The sequence below is a fragment of the Miniopterus natalensis genome, chromosome 11 (genome assembly GCF_054644295.1).
Source record: "Miniopterus natalensis isolate mMinNat1 chromosome 11, mMinNat1.hap1, whole genome shotgun sequence".
Lineage (NCBI taxonomy): Eukaryota > Metazoa > Chordata > Mammalia > Chiroptera > Miniopteridae > Miniopterus > Miniopterus natalensis.
The window spans coordinates 34348741-34372076 of record NC_142091.1 but is presented as its reverse complement, the minus strand read 5'-3'; positions in this window follow the sequence as shown (position 1 = coordinate 34372076).

Genomic DNA, 23336 nt, shown 5'->3' with positions numbered 1-23336 from the left:
TGTGTGTGTGTGTGTGTGTGTGTGTCTGATAACTGAGATGGATATAAGTACTAATGGGCCGGTAGCATATACAATATAGATACAATAGACAAAGGAATGATTCATGTCTCGGGCAAATGGGGTGGAAAGTAAGATTTCACCACCCTACTCAGAATGGGACATTATTTAAAACTTTTGAATTATTTCTAGAACTTTTTGTTTAATATTTTCAGACTATAGCTGACCATGGATAACTGAAACTATGAATAAGGAGGGGACTACAATATTGTGGTTTCTGTTTAGAATGAATTTCTTTACATATGTTGACACTCCAGCACTGAGCCAGGTATTTTGTTATATATAGAACTTAAAAAATACTTCTAAGGTTCTTACTTAAATTTGGAGCTAGTTTGTAAGGATGCCCCCTCTTCTCAGTGTACCATGCATCCCAATATTAATGTTCTTACATAGTTCCCTCCCTTAAAATCTAGCCTGGCTCTATGACTTGACTTTGACCAGTAGGATCCAGGAACAGTGATGCTCTGTGACGTCTAGGCTAGAATCTGAGAAGCCTTGCATCTTTTCCTGGATCTACTGAAATACTCATTTTTGTGAAGCTTTATACAGTTTTCACTTAACCTTTACCACATCCCTTTGAATGAGCAAATTAAGTATGAAATAGAAACCACATATACAGTGAGGAACAAAATAAATAAGATCGCTATTCTCAGAGAGTTCACGGCTGATTCCCTCTGCATCTCCTTTTTACTTCCATGTTCTAGTCTCTAATTGAGGCTGGCAAGACCTTAAATACCCATACCTCAATCTGTGTACCTCAACTTGGGAACAACCAGCTGGTGAACTCCCCAACCCTGGACTCTTCACCTTCCAGTCCGCTTTGAATGTCACCACTCACAACCAAATTCATCATTTTAAAGTCCTATTAAATCTTGCTGCTTCCCCAACATCAGGTGGGTCTACAGGCTTCATAAGGAGTAGGTAACATCAGAAGCGGTTGATTAATTAAGAATCACTGAAGTGTCTTGAAGTATTCAGTAAGGTTAGGATCATGGGAATCATTCAGCACAAGAACTGAGATGTTGGGAGACAGAGAGTACTATGCTATTTCTGGATTTGATACAACAGAATAGAGAAGGCCCGGCGATGACCAGGTCCAGATCCAAGTAGGTCCCTGAAAAGCCAGAACATTAAATGCACATTCCACTCTTCTCTTTCCCTCCAGGAGGCTACTAAGTTACATCAGATGCTGTTCACTGCGTTATCTGTCCTCTGGAACATCAGAAAGCTACCCAGTTACCTTTGATTTTATGGGACTCCAGGCATCTAGAATACGCCAGATCCCATCAGTGCTCCAAGGAAGGTGAAACAGAAACCGGTCTCATGGGCAGGTCCCCCAAAACATGGAACATTGGACAAATGCTTCAACATTTTTCCTTCCCAAGGAGATGCTGGAAGTTGGTGGCTTTCTTCCACTTACTTGTTCCTTGATGAACTTAGGAGAGGGACTATGGCAAGTGAATGCCATGAACTTTCTTACAGATTTTGATTGGACTAGTTTCATGCTCACTTTGGATCCAGGTGCCTTGTATCTGTTTTCTAGAATCTCACAGGGGAAAGTGGTCTATGTACTGCTGACTTATTGTCTCTGTGGGAGGAAAGAAGGTCTGGGGTTTTTATTCTGCCATCTTGCTGATGTCCAGGATTGAGCCTCTTTAAAAAGTTTATTCAGCCTTAATGTTTCTACTTCAGCAATACGCCTGTTTTATTATTTATTTTTAATAATTTTATTAAATTTACTGGGGTGACATTGGTTAATAAGATTAAATAGGTTTAAAGTGTACAATTCTATATCATTTGTATATTGCATTGTGTGTTCACCACCCAAAGATACATCTCCTTCTGTCACCATATATTTGACCCCCTTTAGCTCTTCTACCTTCTCCCCACCCTGCTTTCCCTCTGATAACCACCATACCGTTGTCTGTGTTTGAGTCTTTTTGTTTGTTGCTTTCTGTTTTATATGTTCAAGTCTTCTGCCCATTTCTTAAAATTGGATTGTGTGGTTTTTTGTTATGACCTCTTTAGTTTATTTCTTTTTTTCCAACTCACTTAATATATTGAAATCTCAATTTCCTCATCTTTCTCACAAGGATTCGATATGACTGAAATTTACTTAAAAACAATGGTTCTTGAACCCCAGACCTTCTTTCCTCCTGCAGAGACAATAAGTCAGCCTAGTTAGCAAAGTCAGAATTAAGGGAAAGTGGGAAGGGAGAAAGTGACAAGATTCAAATTAGCCACCGTTTTCAACCAAAATATCAATCCAAAAGGTCTGAGGTGGTGGTGAGGACTGATGTGACAAGAATTTATATTTGAAAGCTCCTTATGTGATACTCTTATGGCCAAAAAAGTTTGAGCCTCACAGCTCCACATGGGTGCAAACTGTATTTTTGTTGAGGTGACTATCAACATAATTGAAAAGGAAGAATTAACTGCAGCACTTGCAGACACCAAAGTGGATAGGGCTATTGAAGATGTGTTCTAACAACCCTATATATTTTTGCACAGATGATTTTAAAAATTCAAACCAATGAAAGGTATTTTTATGAATTTGTAGGATCAATGAATATATACTTTCTATCTTTCATTTTTTTATGGCCATGAAATAATTAGCACCTAACAAATTTCTGGCATGTAATAGGTCCTCAAGAAATGTTAGCTGAATTAATGAGTATGATATTAAAACATGGGCACAGTTGTCTGAGATTAGTTGTCTAAGTGAAATCAGTGAAATTTAGCAAACTCTTCATTCTTCTAATCAACAGATCTTTCCTGACTGCCTTACATGTACAAGGCATTCTGTTGGCATCCTGTTGTCTTGAAGGCCTAGACCCAGCAGCAAATTAAGGAAGATGTGTGCCAAACAAAAAGCAGTACAAAGTAGAAATAAGTACTGTGATAAAGGTTGGATAAGGAGCTGCAGGAGTCCAGAGAAAGACAAAATTGCATCTGACTGTGGATCGGGGAAAGCAGCCTATAGGAGGTGGCACAGGAGGAGGATTTCAAAGACGTGGAATTTAGAGATGAAGGCTCAGTTAGAGGGCATTCAGGTTGGGAGTGAGAGTTAACAAAAATGCATAGATAATACAGAGAGAAACAAGAAGGCCTATCTGACTATGGACACGCCTGGCTCAAGATGAGCAGAATTAATACCATTATCAGGTGCTTGCAAGGACATGGGGGTGAACTGATGCAGCCCATCCTTAGGAGCAGATAGTTATATGTTGATTAAACTGACCAGAGTATGGAAACTTACCCCTCATTCTTACCATCTCGTGATAAGTCTATGTCTATTTCCTCCAGAATATTTCACAAAAATCCTCTCGCTGTATATCTAATATTTTTATCTTTTGTTCTTTCAATACTTTTCTATCATAATTATTGTTGTCACCAAAAATGACCCTGCTTGAAATTAACTTGTGCATTATTGGATATTTTGTGTGTACCTGTGGCCTACTTTTCAGTTGTTTGAAATCTCATAGCACTTCCTAATGACAACAAAGGGGAGGTAATTATAGCCTACCACTCAGCATTATAAGCATGAAGCGTTTTAGATTATAGGATCATTATATGCACATGACAATGAACAGAATGTCCTCTGTGTAGATGAGAGAAATCATAAAACATCTCTTGGGAATCAGCAACAACATATCATAGTTTAAGGTCTCATTCATATGTCAAATTAACTAGGATGCTAATGATTTCTGATGGGGTATAAGAATGCAGTCTCCATCATGACATTTATACACTGTTTTTCTTAGGGGAAGTCATTTTGGTAGCAGCGGTCTTAGTGAGCCCAGCTCCCTTTTCTCTACCTCTTTTCAATGACAGGTTTTGGTAATCACACAGCAGAGGAGAGCACATAACCCAGGGTGAGCCAATCATATAATGTCCTATCCCACAACCACAGTGAACCTTTGGGCCTGGGCATTTTTTATGCAAGAGCGGGCAGGAAAATGTATATCTGTTACAGTGCTTTGTTCTAAGGCTATAGGAATGTGACTTCAGCTGCCAGACACCACATTATGCTCCATGTGAGTAGGCGAAGGGCCCTGACAGGACAGAGCCAATGCCCAGAGAGCAGAGGAGAGAGAAAGCATGCTGGGGGAGCTAGGCTCTCCCTATATCTTCCCAAGTTATGGGGGGCTGCTTTCCCACCTCTCTCCTTCAGATTCTATGAACCATCGAAGTCTCCTTCCTGTAAGTCTCTTGCTTAACCTTTTTGGACTTGAGTTTCTGCTACTTTGAATGGAAAGTGTCCTGCCTAATTACACGTGGATCCTGACAGGCCTGTGCCAGCCTTTGGCATCTGAACTTGCTCTTCTCTTTGCTTAGAATATGCCCTCGGAATCTTCACTCATCTCTCCCTATCTTTTTTCAGGTTTGGACTCTACCATCACCTTCTCAGTGGGGCCCTTTCCTAACCATTCTCTCTGAACCAGGCTCAATGCTCTTTACTGCACTCCCTTATCAATACCTACCGTACCACAGATTTTGCTTAATGATATTGTTAATCATCTCTCTCCTAAACCATAACGTAGGTAGGGATGTTTTGTCCCCGGTGCATCCCCAGTGCCTAGAAAAGGCATAGACATAGATATCATAGATAAATAAATATTTGTCAAATAAGTGGAAAAATGAATATTAAACACCTTCTGTACGCCAGGCACTTTACTCAGAGTTTGACATGTGAAACTTTCTGTAATTGATTTTTTCTTTGTTACTTTTGACAAAGATGATATCATGAATGTGATATGTCATATTGATGTCATAAAGTCACAAAGACTGTCAGCTCCATGACGGCAAGGGCCATATCTGCCTTTCTCAGCACTGATCCTCACTACCTATGTAATGCCTGGAATATATGTAAGTATACCTAGTAAGTATACCTAGATATAGGAATATGAAATGTATCTTATAGCTTAAACGTAGCAGTGCTCCCCTTAAGTCATGGGTCTGATATAACCTCATGGACACAGCAAACAATATAGCTGCCAAGCCTAGCTGGTGCATTCGACTGGCTTCCCTATCTGCCTGGCTTGTTCTTTATATTTTCCTCTCCCGTTTTTAAATCATATTGTTGTGTCTGTGTAAGCCACCTTGAATCCTTTCTGGTACAAGGTGGAGAATAAGTTAATTCGCAGGTTGATTTAATTCTCAGAGCAACTCAGTGAGGTAGGTATTAGTTCCCTCATTACATGAGAAAGGAAACCGAGCCTCAGAGATACACAATTTGTCTAAGGTCAAGCAACTGACAAGTGTCAGCATCAGGATTCAGATCCAAGATATTTATCTGCACAGCGGGTGCTCCCTCACTCTCATAAAGATCCATAATATCTCAGGGCTGCTTTAAGCTGAGGACTCCAGGAGATGATATTGGCCAAGGAGGCAGGAGCCTGCGTGTCAACTCCAAACTTTTCTGTTTTAGGCCAGTATGACTGTGGGATGTTGACATATTTTCTAAATCTCGGTTTTCCCATTATTCAGTGGGAATGGTAATGCATGTCCCTTCATACTGTTAGAGTTCTATATAGGCATCTCCACAGAAGAAGTGGCTTGGTCTGAGGGACAGTGGTCAGAGTTCCAGAATGGGGACCCTAGTTCATAACCCACAAGCCAAGACTGGAAGATAGCATTCTTATACCCACTATCATTTGATATATTCAACACATGAAGTTGAACAATGACCATATACCTTCTCTGACATAGTAATTTCGATTCCCTTGTACGTCAGGGGCATAAAAACTCCAGTGTCTCATAAAGCTGAGTGACTGTGGGTGTAATGGACAGAGAATGAGTTTTGAACTTACACATACTTCGGGTAAAGTCCCAATCTGTCTGCTGTGCTCTGTGATCCTGACCTACTTAACTTTTCTGAATTTTACCTCTTCCATAAGCCAAGATGTCTAGGAAACCCAGTCACGATATTTACTGTTCATATATTCACATTTTAAAAGCATTTGAAAATGAAGTCTTTAAGAATGGTTCTGAGTGCAAAGTAGCCAGCCTTTTCTTGTCATGTGCTTTCTCTCCCCTTTTGCAAAGGTCATATATTATTCTTAGGACCCCTTAGGAGTCCAGGTTTTTGCAGAAACAAAGATTCTTCAAGATGTTTAAATCAAGAAAGTCATTACAATATTCTTTCCCCAAATCTATAAGACTAAGGGAGCTTATATGGGACTAAGGCCAAAGCTCACATCCCCCATTTCTTTCATTTATTTATTCAGTCATACTACACACACTTGCTGAGTATCTGTTCTGTGCCAGTCACCATGCCTGACATTAGAAAATAAAACTTTGATCTAGAGAGGTTCACATTCTAATGGGGGACAAAGTCAGGCCTGTAAGAAACAGTTACTGGTGGCACAATGAAAGATTGAGCCTTAGAAAGCACAGAGAAGACCCAGGTGAAGGTGTGTAGCCTGAGGCACGCTTTAGCACCACTGTGCCTTCATACATGGGCCTTGCTCTGGTTTCTGGACTCCAGAGAGCATTTGGCGTCTGTTTGTAGGGTGTCTTGATCTTCCAGAGAGCTCTGTCAATGGGTTTTTCATTCCCTTGCCTTTGCCTTCAGAACGAAGCCAGGCAATTCATCTGCTTTTGATGCTTTGTCAAATTTAAGGGTCCTAATTGTCTTGTTATCTACTGCCTCCCAATAGGAACACCTTTTAATATTTTATTTTCCCTTCAGAGGCAAAAAACTCCCACCTGTGTTTATCATTACCATCTCTGTCCTTTGTATTAGAGGAAAAAGGAGACAAAGACATTTTCCTGTGCCCCAGATACACCTACTATATACTGTGTACTAGCCCCATGGCCAGATGCAAGAATTCTGGGACTATGTAGCCAAGCCCTTCATTTTCAGCACATGGAACTAGAATCAAGAGGGGGGAATGATTGAGTGGGGATCTCCGGACTTCCACTTCCCACCATACCAGCCCATTTTCTCTGAAACTCCAGGTCCAACACAACTCCTTCTCCAAGCGCTGTCAACCTTTATCAGTGGTCCTCATCGTGCCCAGTTCACTCTTTTATTGTGACTTCTTACTGAACATAGAGGTGATACTAGGCACTATTATAATTGTTTTATGTTGTTTCCTTTAGATCACAAACGTACCTTTGCGAGTCACTGGAATAATGCAATTGTAAAGAAAAGCCTTAAAGAAATCACACTGATGAGCCTAATAATATCTCCTTGGACTAATGAATAAATGGGGTCACTCAGTGGAAAGCAGTGACATCATTTACAGATCAGAGACACTATGGAGCCTAACAACTCTTCCCCAGTCTGTCTGCTGATCCTCAGATTCACAAGAACAAATGCCAGTTGAACAATCTCCCCTTCCCTCTATTAAAGGTAGAGCTAACTATTCATCCACTTGACCAAGCCAGAGCACTCTAGCTATTTGACCTACTCTCTAGTGTTGAATTTGTTTTCGTGTGGGTAATATAATCTTTAATAGTGTCTGTTCTGATTGATAAGCACATCTGCTTGGAAAAGGTATGTGGTACACCAAAATTTACAGAGAAGCTTAAAAGAATAGTGAGGACTCAACTAAAAGTGTTAGCCTATTTCCTCCCTCTATATCAGGAAATAAGAGGGTATAGAAGAATGGCAGCTTCCTTCTTAATGCCACTCATTTAATTTCTTTCATTTAATACCCCTGAATCACAGGTTATTTTTCTGTTTAATATATATATCTTCCCTGATTTCTTTACACTAAACACCAAGTCAAACTAAATGGAAATAATGCTGTGCACATTTAAAAATTATTATTTTTTGCCCAGCCGGCATGGCTCAATGGTTAATTGTTGCCCTATGAATCAGGAGATCATCGCTGTTGGATTCCTGGTCAGGGAACATGACCAAGCTGTGGGCTTGATCCTCAGCAGGGGGCGTGCAGGAGGCAGCTGATCAATGGCTCTCTCATCATTGATATTTCTATCTCTCTCTCCCTCTCCTTTCCTCTCTCTGAAATCAATAAATATATAGAGATATTAAAAATAAATAAATAAACTTTTCCTATTAATTCTAAACAAAGATTTTTTTTTTTTTTCCCTAGAAGAGAAAGGCAGAATTTAATATTTTAAATCAAACTTTGAATCTCAAAATGCTGACAGCTGGCACTTTGGGAGCGAATTAGAGCCCAGAATAAAAAATAAATGGTAAGCATTTACAAGCTACGTGATCTGGAAAATGGAAAGAGGGGGTCGATTTTTACAAAGAGGGGAAGAAACAATTGACTAAATAATTAGAAAACATAAATGACATGTTAACAGCACACCACAGAGAACAGGAATGCTGGTGGGTTCACTGGAGAATTATCATTATTTTTTCTAATTTAAACACAGCCTCAGTGGACAGGTGTAAAGGGAACAGGGCACACCATTAAGAAAGGCAGCAGAAGCACCGAATAGAAAAAACGCAAACAAAAACAAATTCTTATTATTTTCCATTGCAAACTCGGAGTCAAAGTGATTCCAAGCACAGGATCAATCTGACGGTGGCAGAATGGACTTGCTGAGGAGAAAACTGGTTTCTTCAGTCAAGAACAACAAATCACATCTAACAATAAACCCAGAGGACCCTTCCCTTTGGGCATGTCCAAGACCCTCAGTCTCCACTCCAACTCCTTCCTTTCTATCTCTATGGCTGTTTTTCCAGAGTTGCTTTTTTGATTCCAACAGCCTGGAGCCAGGAAACCTGGGCTTGAATTCTAGCTCTGCCACTAGAAATCTGTGTGACCTTAGGCTTTGTGCTCATCTAATAGAGTGGTGATTGTAGCACCTTCCTACTGATCTCTCAATACTGTTTTGAGAGTCAAGAGGGAAGCATTAGGGCATTAGGCATAATAATTAAATGAATAGATTCTATAGTTTCTACAGCAAGGATGCTTGGGTTTAAAACTCAACTATACCAGCTGTGTATCCTTGAGCAAGTGACATAAACTCTCTGGCCTCAGTTTCCTTATCTGTTAATTGGGGATAACTATGGCACCTATCTCATTGAGTTGTTGTAGGAATTGACTGAGTTACTACAGACAAATTGCCTGACACTTGGTAAACACATTAGCATATTAATTATTTTTGTCCACATGTGAAAGAAATTGAAAGCCAGTAAAAGCCCTGTCAAACATGAAACCATAAAGAGAAAAGTACTTTTTCAGATCAGTGATCTTTGACATATGCTAGCATCACTGATGAAGCCACACTGCACTCCTAGTATCAGTTGATCAAGAAATGAATCCCAGAGAGAGGAAGAGAGGAAAACACAAAAAGGTGGATTAGGCTGTGACATCAGACTGCCTAGGTTTATATCTTCGGTTACGCCATTTACAGAAGGCTGTGTGGCCTTAGGTAAGTGACTTAACCTCACTCTGAGACAATTTATTTATTTTTCCATAAAATTAGGATGATGATAAATATTAGCTCATTGGGTTTCATGAGGCATTAAACAGAATAACTTCTTAAGGCATTTGGAACACGGTTGAGCACGTATCATACAGCAACTGTCAATGGGTAACATTCCTGACCCTGAAATATGCCAAATAGTGTTCATGGTATTGTACAGGTAAACTATTAAAAGTCTCAGTACATCCAGCTGAAGTGAGCAGAGCTCAAGGGTATTAAGTGATTTGCTCAGAACCTGTCAGCTAATGAGACACAGAGCTAGGACTCTAATCCAACTCTTTCTGGTTCCCAGGGCCCACCATGCTCCGCTGACTCCCACATGAATGCCAAGTGAAAATCACATTCCTTCCACTGCATAGCACATCACTTAACACCCCGAAACAGAACTTTTGCATACATTAAAGAGATGCAGCATTTTACATAAGCCGAAGCTGCTGTTTTAAAGCCAAATTCGAACAGCTAATAAAACTTATAGCAACTATGGTTTATTTATTATAGCAGCTACGCTGGGTACTTTACACACATCACATCATCAGCATCACCTTTGTCATTGTGGTCATTATGTTACTGATTACTTATTATAAGTCTGGTGCTGTGCTTAATGTTTTCTATCTGTGCTTCTAAAATTTTAGACCGAACACAAATCACCTGGAGATCTTGTTAAAATGCAGATTCTGACTCAGTAGGTCTGGGGAGAGTCAGGGATTGAACATTTCAGTCGGCTCCCTGCTGATACTAATGCTGCAGTTTTGTAAACTTTAATGAGATTAGCAAGATTTCATAGGATGTTCTTATTCAATCCTCACATTAATGCTGTTGCAAGAATGTTAGAGGAACTATTGTGCTCATTTTACTGAAGAAGAGATTGAAGCTCAAAGACTTCTTGTGTCCTGAACACAGTGAATAAGTGACAGAGTCAGAATTCAATCTGCTGTCTCTCTGGATCCAATGTCTCTTAATTCCTTCCTCAAATATGTGGTAGAGTATATAGAATCTCTTCATGAGTTAGCATTTCAAATTTATTTCACAAAGGGAAAGCTTTCCATTAGCCAAGTCATCATATGAATTTTAAAATATCTAATTGGATATCAAAAAAATGATAACTCACTATCCTTGTCCTCTATAAAACCAGTCTAGTAGGAAGGCAGAGAAATAAACAAGCACCTGAAATATAAAGATAATCGGTGCTGGAAAGGGCATAGGAAATCAAAGCCTTCAATATAGTCTCATGGGAGTTTCAACTAGTACAGCCTTTCCAGTGGGCAATGTGGTTACCTAAGCAAATTCAAAATATGTGTATAGATTAGCACAGTGATTTCATTTCTAGACATCTGTCCTAGAGAAGATAGACAAGCAAAGAAAGATGAATATGTAAGGATGTTTACTGCGATATTACTTAAGAATGGTACATAACTGAATACAATTGAATTCAATATCCATTGAAATAAAATTAGGTAAATTATAATTCACCCCAACTACGGAGTACCGTAGATCTGTTTAGAAGGGTAAACTAAACCAAATCTATATGAATCGACATGAATAATTATCCACACTCTATTTTCATATGGATTAAAAATTTTGTTTAAAGTGTGTTACTGAACAGTATGTTTGGTAAGACTACTTGTGCAATAAAAGCTTATACAAGTGATCAAGCCTGGATACATCAGGTGTGCTTTATGCACATGGTGCTTCTCAGGGGGTGAGATTAATGCAAAGGCTTTCCCATCCTCCTGCAAGTGGTTCTACTCAAGGTTTTACCACGTGGATATGCTGTGTGTAGAGCTGGCAATAACTACAAGGACATTGCTATGCAAGGATGAAACAGACACCTTCAGAAATATAGCAAAGGGAGTTCCGAGTATTATTACAAGTCGGAGGCAGTTACCCTCTTGCTGCCTGACCAGGTGTGGGAAGCTCTGCCCAGAGGTGACCTCTCAACTAGAACTAGAAGTTTGAGAAGGATTTCCTTAGAAGGTGAGAAGAAAAATCACTCAAAATTGAAAGAACAATTTTGGCAGATCACTGTGACTTGATGACACCAAGATAGATAGATCCCTGTCCTACCTGCCCTCAACAGCTCCCAACCAATGGGAGACAATACTCACCTAAGACAACTGACTCAAAGCAAGAAATGAAGGCATTTCGAGGAGTCTGATGGGGATTTGGGCAAATAATATTCTGGGTAAGAGGATTTAATTCTTTCCACAGGGGTTTTCAGTTTTCCCCAGCCCTGATACATCTGGATGATAGGATATATCAAAATGGTGGCGCAGAGGGTAGCAATTCATGAGGGAACTGGGGACTGGGCATATCAGTTCTTCCTTTCTAATTCCTGGCACAGAAAGGCATTCTGGAAGGGAACCCTTGAGGGACACTGACTGGAAAAGTTACTTGGTTTGTGGAAGTTTAGAGGACTTCCATTGAGTGAAAGCTTGTTATCAGGTCCCTCTCCAATACTAGGTCTCTCCCCAAAAGGGGACATGAATAATGCATATAACATCCTCTTTGATTCCCAAGTTGTCTACCAATTTTATTGCAGTATGCACATAAAATTATAACATAAATGTAATTTAAAAATAAATATATTTAAAAAACCACTCATCTTCCTCCAATTTAACTTCATACACTTTGTACTGATTAAGTTTTTGTTCATAAGTATATTTTTTTAAGTACTGATGTCATATGTATACTTTGTTCATTGATTTTTATGATGTAACATTATAGGTATACATTTTCCATGTAAGTTTATAGCCTGTAATTAAAATGTTAATGATTGTATTATATTCCATTGAACTGATGTATCATAAGTTGTCAGATATTTAAGGTGCAATAAGTAACATGATTTATATCTTCCTTTTATATTTAAAAAAAAAATGTTTATTTACAATAAATTTCCTAGAAATAGATTATTGAATCAAAGATTATTTTTGTCCCTCAACAAGGCCAAATTTCATGACCACTTACCACATGTATATACAGTTTTATCCCAGTGTCACTAGTACTTGATATTATTTTTAAACAAAATACTTCCTAATTTTAAAGAATGTAAACCTGAGACTTGCTATAGAGTGATTTTTAAGCTTTTCAATAGTAAATGCTAGTAAACTTTTTATTCAGTGTTAGTTTGGAGGTTATGAGAGCTTACTGAGTTACAGGCCTCTGTATGCTTATGTGCTTGGGAAAGCTGTTAAATTTATTTATACTTCCGCTTCTCATCCATAGAATGGGATAATAAGAGTGTTTAGCTGGTTAGATTGTTGTGAGGATTGAGTTTCTACATGTAAAGCACCTAGAACACAGCCTGGTACTCAACAATCACTCAATTTGTTTTACATATTATTATTATTGTTGTTATTATCAGTAAGACAAGTAGTGGTATTATATAGACAGAAGCAGAAGAGTAGTGTTTGTTTCCTATTATGGGAATTAATAGTCATATCATTTGAGATGTAAATATTTTCTCTAGTTTATTTACATATATATACTATTTATGTATTTACAGATTACTGCTTTAATTATTATTAAAACCATGTAGCTACCTATGGATGTATGATTTCAAGGAGGCACTTCATCTGTCTTTTCTCCGTTTCTTTATGCGCCAAATATGACAAAGGACATACCTTACATGACTTTTGTGAGGATTTGAAATAATATGCATAATTAAATAGAAGAAATCTAATCCTCTTAGAAGCTAATGTAAGAATTACCTCAGGAAGAGGGCCTTCTTTGTTCAGAAATTGCTTTAATAAGGCCACTTGAGGTGGGCTCCGAGGCTTTTAAAAAGAAAGAAAACCGTCCTTCATGAGATAAGAAAGGAATTTGCTCCTGAGAGGAGGAGAGAAGAGAAGAGTGATGGGGTAGGAGACAATAAGATGGAAAGGCTTTGCAGTGACATCCTGTAGCACCCTGGGACACCCCAAATTCTCCCTAAAGTTCCTACACTCCCAACACCTGTGGAGTGAATTCATTTTAGAGGGAAGAACTGAGTTTGACATGGGACAGTACAAATAGAGCCCCAGGGAAACTTGGGTGCCCAAAGCTTAGTAAAGGGGCATAAGGAAAGCATGACACATGATTAATGGAATTTTCCCTTTAAGGTTTTGGTCACCCTAATGCCATTAAATTAGGGAGATCTTAAAGCTTAGGGAGCCTCCAATTAGCATCAAGATTATATGGATATAATAAGTGCCTGGTGCATAAGAATTAATTGCTCAATAAATTGTAGCATAATTTTTAAGAACATAAGCATTTTTATGTCTTAGAATCGATTATGCATTTTCCCATACATCATCTCATTTAATTTTTACAACAATTCCTTTGGTATATTTGGGGAAATATTTTTCTCAATCAGTTGTTTTCTTTTTCATTTCAGTTATGATATTTTTTATTGTGCAAACATTTAAAAATTATGTGTAATTGAATATGTCAGTCTTTTCTTTATGATTTCTTCTATCTTCAAATCTTAGAAAGCCACCATTCCTCCAAGAAACTGGTAAGTACTCAATTTTATTTACCAGTAGTCATGTGATGGATTTTTCATCTTTTTTTGAAAAATTTAACTCTACATGCTGCATTCATGAGAGCAAATATTTGTGGAAGACAGATTACATTTAGTGAACTGAAATTTTACCATAGTTAGGTGATGTGCGTGCTTTATATATGTACATATCTGTGTAAGGTAGGTTTTATTGTACCCATTCTACAGAAAATAATGCCAATATTTACTGAGCCCTCACCTCCTATAAGGCTCTCTTTTAAGCCCTCTAAAATTCATCTTCAAAACAGCCCTATCACAGGGGTATGGACATTATCCTCATTTCATATAGGAGGAAACTAAAATAAAGAGGAGTTAAGTTAATCAACTCAGCTCACAACACTAGCAGAGGGGAGAGTGGATACCTTGCCAATCTGATGCCAGAGCTACTTGCTTAATCACCACCTAAAACAGAAGACCCTGCAGCTCAGAGAGATTGAGTCAATCACATAGCTATTTAGGTGGGTCTGTCTAATGGTACAGTCCAGTCAACCTCCCCATCATATTGCCTACTCAAGATAGCAGTGGCATTAGCACAGAGCTATCCTATTAACTGCACTCAACTTTTGGAGCTATGCATATAAGCCAATCTAAAAGAGGGAGCAATATACCCAGAAAAGTGGGATCTTCAGTGACTGCAAATATGCTTCTCAGTGCTATTTTCACCAAGGAGTTTATGTGCATGGGAAAAATTAAACGGCTATGTGACAAATTGACCATGAGATAAAGCAATTTTCTAGGGAATAGTGAGAGAAGGAACAAAAATGATTAAGAAAATGGGACTAACTGGGTGAGACAAGATTAAAGGAGTTAACTGTGTATAGCTGAGCTTGCAAGACCAAAGGAGATTGGAACACCAACAAATACCCAGGCCCAGGAAGGTGCACGGTGATTCCAACAGGTGGGAGGGCAAGAATTGTTCATGTGCTTTAGGCATTACCCAAATTAAAGAACACATTAAGAGGAAGAGGAGTGGCATCACCAAATCACTAAACAGCATTAGACATTTCAAATAGAAAACAAGACCGACAAGGGGGAGCTGGGGGAAATGGAAATTGCTGAGCAAAATGGGTGCTTGCAGCTCAGTCTCTTTAGGAGTTTGCTTGGTTCTCTCAAAAGGCAGATGTGGCTTCCAAAAAACATCCACTCTCACACGTGGGTCCCAGTGGCCTCCCTTCCCACTCTTCCACCATGTGCTTCCTCGGGTTTGTGCTCTGGACACATTGTTCATTTAACTTCTTGACCAAGCCTGCCATATACCTCCCTTTGGGCCTTCCTGTCACCCCCTCTTCCTAGAATCCCCCTCCCCCTCCTCCTCATCATCAAGTCAGGCCATCTTCTAACTCCTTTCCCTCATTTATTTCCCACACCTCTATGTGATAGGTTTTATTATTTTATTATCGCTCCCTTTTCTCAGATGTAGAAACTAAGGTCACAGAAAGTTCAACAGCTTACTGCAACCCAGACAACTAGATTGTTTTTCCTCCGTTTTCTCTTTTTATTTTTCCCAACTCTTATTTATTCTTTCAGTCTCAGCTTTAAGATCACTCTGTAAGGAACACAACCCTGACCACCACATCCCAACGCTTTCATACTCTCAAAGTAGCCTTCACACAATTGTCACTGCAGGCACATTTTCATTTATTTGATACCTTTCTTTTATTCAGGTTGTAAGCTCCTTGGGATGGGGCACAGTTATTTGGTAGGTGAAATGCCGGGCACATAATAGGTGCTTAACAAATATCTGTTGAATGAATGAATGTGGGTAAATGAATAATAACTAGAACATTAGAAAGGATGAGCCTGTTCTGTTTTTTGGTAAGAAATGGCTTCTATACTTTAAAATATATATATGTCAATAGGAATGAGTTCAGACCCAATAAATGGGTGTCGAGGGATGGCTGTGAGGGTGACAGCTCAAAGCTATGTCACAAAAGGCATAGTTAATTAATGAAGGCTGTTTACTCTGGGAAAAATAGGTTTTGGGGATACTTAGAATTATTTCAGATATCTGAAGGACTCAGTGTGTTGGATAGGCTCACCAATACCTAACACTGCCCTACCCCCTTTAAAAAAAGAGATAATTTTTAAAAATGCTATAAACAATTAACTTTTCTGGACCAATACCAACCTATAGAATCTTACAAGGAAGAAAAGCTCCAGACAATTGAGAAGATGAATTTTACCTTTACTTTGAGGGACACTAACCTGGCACAACCCAAATCCACATCCCATAAAAACAGGAATATTTCTGAATGGTCGATGTTCAACTAAATTGGACTTTTTTTTATATGTATATATCTTTATTGATTTCAGAAAGAGGAAAGGAGAGGGAGACAGACAGAAACATCAATGATGAGAGTCATTGATCGACTGCAGCCCGCAACCCGGGCATGTGCCCTGACCGGGAATAGAACCCCGATCTCCTGGATCCTAGGTCTACGCTCAACCGCTGAACCACGCCCGGCTGGGCTAAATTGGACTTTTATCAAAAGGTAAATTTAAAACAGTTTCCAGCCCAGCCAGGCATGGCTTAGCTGTTGAGCATCGACCTAGGATACAGGAGATTGCGGTTCAATTCCCAGCCAGGGCACATGCCTGGGTTGCGGGCTCGATCCCTAGTGGGGGCTTGCAGGAGGCAGCTGATCAATGACTCATCATTGGTGTCTCTATCTCTCTCTTCCTCTCCCTTCCTCTCTCTCTTAAATCAATAAAACTATATTAAACAAACAAACAAAAAACAGCTTCCAGGAAATTTGCTGTAGATGTTTCTACACACTGATCATATTTGGTTACATTGGTCCTTCAGTTATAGCGGAGCCCAAGGAGTAGCCTGGGGATATTTAGGAATCAGCGGTTAGTTCAATAGGTAGGTGCTCTATGTAGAGGGCCGTGACACATGGGGAGCTACCCATTTTAGCCTGCGTTTTACACAACAGTTACATTTATATAAGGAGCACTGATTCCTTAGCCTTGCCTTCTAGTCTTCAGTTCTTATGTTCAGTGCTCAGACTTGTGCAAACTCTTTACTAACACTAAATTAATTTGACTATTCCCTAGATATCAAGTAGGTTTTTAACTGTCTCCTCACCTTTTCTTTGCCCTTTGTTTATAAATACTTCTCGATCCTTAGAACATACTTAAGCCATACTTCCCCATGAAGCCTTTCCAGATACTCTCTGGCCCAGGTGTCTCTCTAAGTCTTTTGCAATATTTTCCAACTTGCTTTAGCACCAAAATGAGATAATACCATGCAAACAATTCAAAAGTATATGGTATATTTCATCTCACTGATAACATTGGTTTCCACTTAAAGGATACTTATTTCTTCTGTTTTTAATACGCAGAGGGTACCATGCAAAAAAGAAAGTAATTATTAAATCAATCTATAGTGGGTTTTGCTAGGTTGACAAATCAAAGCATTAAAAATATATTTTAAATACTTTAGCATGTTTTAATTCTAACTCATTCAAAAAAGGATTTAAGATAGACAATAAAAAATGTCAAACACATCTTAAGATTTCTGGAAATGAAACAGACCTCAAACCATGAAAAAGAGGAAACAGCAGGATCTGTTAGCCAGCAAGGTTAATAATGGGATGAACATTAAAATTGGTCCTGAGTCTTTTGGTAGCCAAGGAGATACATAGATGATGTGTTGCATAATTTCTTACTGCCTGATAAAATGCAGTAGACCAGTTCTTTATCATTTTCCTTATACTAAATTCTAATGGAAACTTATCTCTTGAGATGGTACATAAGTGGCCACTAGGTAAGACAATGAATAATGATTTCAATATATTTTACAACAAATGCATACAGGTTTTTCTTCTGATGTTTGCTAAAGTTCAAAGTATACCTAGAATTGAGACTGCTTAGAGATATAAATACATAATATGATACTTAGATAAGCTCCCTTAAGTATCATTTTTTTCAATTAGGCTTTTGAAATAGACAATTGAGGGAGGTTTTCAAAATCTCCATTCTCTGTCATTTGTCTCTTCATCTTATGACTTATGAAACTTAGTTGTTGAAGTTATCAGTTACACTCTCCATTCTTATAATTTATGTTCATTTGACTTACATTTATTGGTAATAATGAGGCAAATTGATATCTATTCAGTGCTTTAGTGTCCCCAGAATACCTTACTATCCATACAGAATATGTTACTATTATTCAATGTGACCCTCACAAGAACACTGAGTAAATTTTATGACTACCTCCATTTTTTATATTTGAAAACTGACAAGATAAGAGATGAACAGATACCTAAGACCAGTGCACATGCATAATGCATACATTACCAAAATAGGGATGGAGGTGGGGCTGAAGATGGTTATGGTGCTTCCATTTTTTTCCAAAATAATCCATTTTGAAATAGCAGTGCCATCTAGTGGTTATTTTAGACACTGAAGGAACGCGGATGCTTCAAGATGGCCCTGGATAGAGCAATCAACGTTTTATGCTCTCTTGACGTGCATTATTTGAGCTTAGAGCATTTCCTGCTAGTTGACAGATTCTGACCTTTCAATATGGAAAGTGCACCACATCTACCCAGAGTCAGTCAAAGCTATTGATCCTGATAAATGATTTGACCTCAACCAGTGGTTTTCCTCCAGTTATTTAATGTCTAAGAAAGACAGCAATGCAACCTGAAGAGGTCAAGTGTGCTTAGGAAGGACCCTTGACAAGGTATCAGAAAGAAGATGATTGGTATGTTCATGTGTCAGAGAAAAACAAGACATGTTTTTGTGTATGCTTCCCAAGAAAAGTAACACCGAAATATTGTCCCACAAGTAAGATAGGGCCTGTGGATAACAATAATCACTAGTAACTAATGTGGTGCCTCACATTTGAAAGGTTATAAGACCAGGTGATATGCATTGTAATAAATATGATTGCAAAATAGCATCTCATGGCTCTGCTATAAAAGTTTACAGACAGTGGGTGTTTTTCTTTGTTGGTCCACGTCATTAGCTTTGTTTGGGATGCTCTCTCCTCTCCATCTGCACACCGAACCCAAAGGACCACCTCTCCTGTAAGTTTTTACTGAGCACCCTTTAGTTTCTCACCTTCTCACCAACCCTCGATGTTACTTTGAACACTTCTCTTTTTTTTCTGCTTCTGTTTTGTATTCTCTGCTAGATAAAAAAGACTTTGGGTATCAAGGTTTATTGGCTACTCTCTGATATACATGCCCTCTACTTGGCTTAGGGCCTATTATTGTGACCCACAGAAACTCCTGGGTAGCTGATCTTTGTTCTAGTTCCATGGGTCAAAGTGTAGGAATGCACTTAAACCAGTATTGCCAGCCTGAGCAGGCGGGGGGATGGCTAATCAGAACTGTTTTCAAGGCTGGGAGTAGAGGGTTATACTGTGTTCTGTTAGTGATGCTTTATATTACACAGACTAAAACACGGTAAAGTGCACCTGGCTTATAGCAGACAACCTCCTCACAGAGCCACTCCAGTCTTACATACATAAGCCTGACTTCGGGGTGTGGATAAGTCAGAACATACTTTCTACAGTTTTGATGCCCTTCATTCACTAGAACGTTATCATATGCACTAGGCATCACCCAAGTGAGGATTTTGAAGTTTTAAAACTTGCCCCTCTTCCTGTCCTGTATAACACTTTTGATCCTTCTACCAACTCTACTACACAAACTTTGTTTTTATACTTTAGGTAACTCAAGTTTGATTGACATAAGTGATATATGAAGCTGTCATCACATCTGTCTGGAGCTACTACTGTTATAGTGGCTCTGCCCTTAGAATAATATCTGGCCCACCGTTTGAATCTCATATATGATTGTTGAATAAATGCAAGAATAAGTGGATGGGTGAACACATGAATTACCAAATAAGTGGAGGAAGGAACGTACACAAGAAGCACATGAGATGATGCCATATTTTATTTTAATCTCATTTATTCAACAGACACTTAAGAGGTACTTCTAAAGAGCCAAACTCTGTAAGGTGTTGAGGGGATGTGTTTAGACACATGAGTTAAGTGTAACAAAGTGGTATAAAGAAATCTAAATGGGATGGTGTGTTTCTTCTTGTACTTCACAGGACATAGCTTGGCTACCCAGTGAGTCTGACATCTGCCCCTATCTATGCCAGGTTTTTGGAAGGTGGCCTAGGAAAGAGACAACTACGAAGTTGAAAGCACAGAAAAACACAAAGTAAAATGCAGCCATGGTCCCACCACCAAGTTAAACACTGTTGACATTTTAGTACATATAAGCAAATAATAATAACAATAATTCCAAGAATATTAATAAAGCAGAAGCAGATACATGCTAATGTTAATGGAGCTCTTACTGTGTGCTGGGCATTAGGCATGATTTCTCTTCGCAAGTGCTATGTTATGTAACTACTGTTGTAGATGCTCTGTTGAACCTTCCAGAGCTCCCCTTCAGAACTAGGTTATCCCAATGCCAGGAAGGTTGCCTTCCTGACAGTCTTCAGGAGTCAGCCCTCCTCGCGGATTGCCTCAGCTGTAAAGAACTGCCTCCCAAACTCTCACCACCTTCCAGCACCAGCCTGCATCCAATACTGGCCCATGTGGGCGAATAAAGGTCTGTCTACCTCACTCCAGCTTGGGCTTACTGGCCAGTCCCAGTTTCAGAGATCCTCATAGGATTGGTTTGGTTGTGCCTTTTCCCTCTGCTCAGACCAGCTGCCCTCTTTCCTTCTCAGGTGCAGGTCTTGAAAAGATTCCTAAGTAGAGCTCCCCTTGCTAATCTCTATCTCAGTGGGCTCCCCGGAGGAATCCCAACTTGTGACAGTCACTTGAGGGTAGGTAATACTATTAGATCATATTTTAAATTCCCACTCTACAGATAACGAAATTGAAGCAGAAGGATGTAAGAAAGTTGTTTTAGGTCCTGCTGAAAGGAAGGGGCTGAGCAGGGTACCAAGATCATCTGACTGTCGAGATTCAGTACTGTACTGAGCTGATTAAAGAGTCAGTTAATAGGAAAATAACTGATTTTGGATTTTAGCCTTTCTATCAAAGAAAGAAAAAGATGAATTGTATCTCTTCGGGCATGCACTTGTCCCTTGTCCCTTCTCCCAGATCACATCACCAACAAACAGGGGTTTTGTTTGGTTTTGTTAGATTTCAGACTGAGAGGGGAAGACTGCACTCAAACCTGAAGGATATGGAGGGTGGAGCTTATAGTTAAGAGTGGGCAAATCCCAACCTTGGAGAGTGAGATGTCCTGAGACTGAGGAGAAGACTTCAGCCATTAACATCAAGGATTTGCATCCTGTTTCCAAACAGCTCCTGGGAGATGTGGCAGGACCTCCCAGATGTTGTACATACGTGCAGGAGGGAGTTCACAGCAAGAGACATGGCTTTAGGTGCTGCAGCACAGTGTCCTCATGCTCAGTGTGTGGGGCCACCAGCTTTCAAAAGAAGAAATGGGCCTGGATTGTGAGCATCATTAAAATGTGATAAGGAGCCAATACCTTCCCTAGGTTATGGCAGCATATAACGTTCCTGTAGTATGCATTGGATGCTACCCACTAATGTCTGAGAATGAATTCAACACCAGTCATGCAGATGGGTGGTGTAACAAGATTAATTTTAGAGAAATACAGGGCTGTAACACGTCCTACTCTTAAACATTGTGACATAAATTATAATTTCTTTAAAGATAGATATACACAGCTAAAATAAATATTATACATTTAAATTAACTAGTTATCCTTTATGGTAACATTTTCAGTGTTGGCATGAAAATCCATTGTATGAGTTTTAATAACTAATCTAATAACCAATTTAATTAATTAATCTAACATCTACTCTTAGCCATTTAAATTAATTAAAATTTTTCCTTTTATGAATAGTGCAATAAGCATTTTTGCAAAATGTCTTTATTTACCTCCAACACTAGTTTTTTAGCATCAATTTTTCAAAATGCAATTGCTGAATCTCATAGGAAATACATTGTTAGGGCTTTGATACACATTCCCTATTTGCTCTACTGAAAATCTGACCCAATTTAAATATCTAGCCACCCATGTTTCCATACCCTCATCAACAGGTAATCTTCTTCTTTAGTTGTTGCCAATTTTATGTGAAAAATGTACCCTTTTACTGTTCTTAGGTGTCAACATTCATTTCTTTCTTTGAATGCTTTGATTTTTACAAGATGATCAGTACAGACTATCAAAGTAGATGCATTTAAAGGGCTACATTTACAGAGATCCAGCACTTTTTATAAATTCTTTATTTTCCCCTGCCAACTTTGAATGTCTTGTCTAGGATTCCTCAGGTAGATCAGACACATTGGATGAAAATAATAAATACAAGTAGGTTAGATAATACAACTCAGCCTCTTTCTCTTCCAAATCAAAGCTTCCTTTCCTTGCATGATATTCTCAAAATGCAAAGGGAGAAAAAGACAACATCTCAGACATTGATCTTGGAGTGTGGACAGTTCAGAAAAGCACACAGAAAAGCTTACATCAAACCCTCCCAGCCTCCAGTCACAGACTCTGACCTTTACAATAATTGCTATGTTTCTCTTCGAGGTCAGCATCTCTGTTTTCCCTGATAATTGTGGAGATTCCATGGAAACATTTTTGTGTTTATTTGTTTACTTGTTTATTTTTTTAGGATGTCTTTACTAAGCACTTATTTGTGTCATACTCTAAACCAAGTTCTTTATTTTCATAGTTATGAATAAAACTTATTTTTTTAAAAAAAATCAAGCCTATGCATGTAATATTAGTATCTGCATTTAGTTTCCTATAACAAAGTACCACAAACTGAGGGCTTAAACTGCAGCAATGTATTTTCTCACAGTCTGGAGACTAGAAGTCCAAGATCAAGGTGTTATCGGCAGGGTTGATTCATTCTGAGGGCTACAAGGGAGAATCTGTTCCAGGCCTCTCTCTAGCTTCTGGTGGTTGATCGCCAATCTTTGTATTCAAGCCATGTAGAAGCATCACTCTGTTATCTGCCTTCACCTTCAAATGGTGTTCTTCCTGGCTTGTCTGAGTCCAAGTTTCCCTCTTTTATAAAGACTCTACTCATATTGAATTAGGGGCCCACCCTACTCCAGTATGACCTCATCTTAACTAGTTGCATTTACAATGACCATATTTGCATATTAGGCCATATTATGAGGCATCGGGTGTTAGGACTTTGATATATAAATTTGGTGGGGGAGGGCACAACTCAACACATAACAGTATCCCATTTACAGACATGAAAGCTGAAATTCAGCATATACAATATGTATGAAGGACACATATTGAGTATTAACTTTATGTAGGTCTCTGGGTTTTTTTGTGTGTATGCATGAGACAACCA